Source organism: Haplochromis burtoni, unplaced genomic scaffold, assembly GCF_018398535.1.
Source record: "Haplochromis burtoni strain Fernald_Lab_line unplaced genomic scaffold, NCSU_Asbu1 Contig_178, whole genome shotgun sequence".
Taxonomy (NCBI): Eukaryota; Metazoa; Chordata; class Actinopteri; order Cichliformes; family Cichlidae; genus Haplochromis; species Haplochromis burtoni.
The window spans coordinates 218,807-220,189 of record NW_024582539.1 but is presented as its reverse complement, the minus strand read 5'-3'; the positions used below and the strand labels follow the sequence as shown (position 1 = coordinate 220,189).

Genomic DNA, 1,383 nt, shown 5'->3' with positions numbered 1-1,383 from the left:
CGTGTCTTTACGCCTTTTCTCATTTTTTGTTGCTGCCAGCATGTGCTTTCTTCTCTGTGACAAACTAGTGGCTCACAGCACAGATAAAATGAACGATTCAAACCCAAGTTTCTCTCTTAGCCGTTTTAAAACAGCCCCTCCTCACTGCCCCAACCCATACCTTCACTTTACTCCCACCAGCGTAATTAGGACTGCTTGGAAAACTAGAGCCTGGACGCAGCATTTCACTCCAAAGCTTCAAGTTATTCAGCATCTGACTGTCATCTGGCACTATGACTCTTGGGAGTGCACCCTTTGATATCTGCACACTCCTAACCTATCAGTATGGCCAGACTTCGGTCAGTCCAAAACAAACCACAGATGAAGATCTAAGGTAATAAATAGGCAAGTATATGTGACTTTTTCTGAGCAAAGTTAAATGTGTGACTGACAAAACCAAGTGTGAACTGAAACTACAAGCAGCACAGTAAGGAAAGCCCCTTCTCGGATATACATATATATATATATATATGTAAAAAAAAGTGTTGCCTCGCTGTAGAACCACTGAAGCTTTACAAACCATGACTTCTTCTCTAGGCAAAAGGCTTTAATGCAGCCAAGCAAACCTAAGAAGAATACTTGTGAACCGTGCTCTCTAGCGGTGACACCGATCCTGATGGACAACAACTGCACTGTGTGAGGCACAGACTGCCCTGCCTTCCCAGAGGTTTACATACAGAACACGCTTTGTATTTCAGCAAGAACAACATTCGGGTGTTGAGGTTGTGTAATGTCCCCTCCAGCATGACACCAGTGTCATCCTTTTAACCCAAATTCAATAGAAGACCCCTCAGGCTTGTTTGCCCTCGGCTCTTTTGGAAGCATTTCAGCACATCTGGACTGAAATAACACAACTGTTTACAGAAGCACACTTAGGAGGAGCACACCTATTAAAAAGTAAGACATTCACACGCCTGGATTAATCACCAGAAATGACCACTCATGACACATTAAATATATTTAGCTTGAGTGGCTAACTGCAAATATTCACAGTCACATGTACATTACTAAAGCAGGAGCAGAGGAAGTAAAGAGAAACCAGCTGTAGCATACAAGCCTTTACATACATGTATTTAAGCCAGAGCTACAAAAGGAACATTTTTATGTTGATGATAGTAAGTTATTACTGGCTGTAAGTGTTAATCAGCTCTGTTACAGCCGTCTTTTGTGGTTTCCATCTCCTGCTGGAGCCTGAGAACTGGAGCACGTCTGACTCCACATAAAACCCTTTCATTATATCCTGAATCCTGGCAAAGCCTTATGTGATGTGGCCTCTGTAAGCATCTATCCTTCACGTGACTGTACCGCCCTCTGCATGCACACACACACACACACACACACACA

At 43.1% G+C, this 1,383-nt stretch overlaps 1 protein-coding gene across 8 annotated transcripts in view; it reads right to left on the bottom strand.

Annotated features, from left to right (window-relative positions):
• Positions 1-1,383, bottom strand: part of slc38a4 (solute carrier family 38 member 4) — a 31,207-nt gene that overhangs the window by 4,834 nt on the left and 24,990 nt on the right. The gene's annotated exons all lie outside the window — the stretch shown is intronic.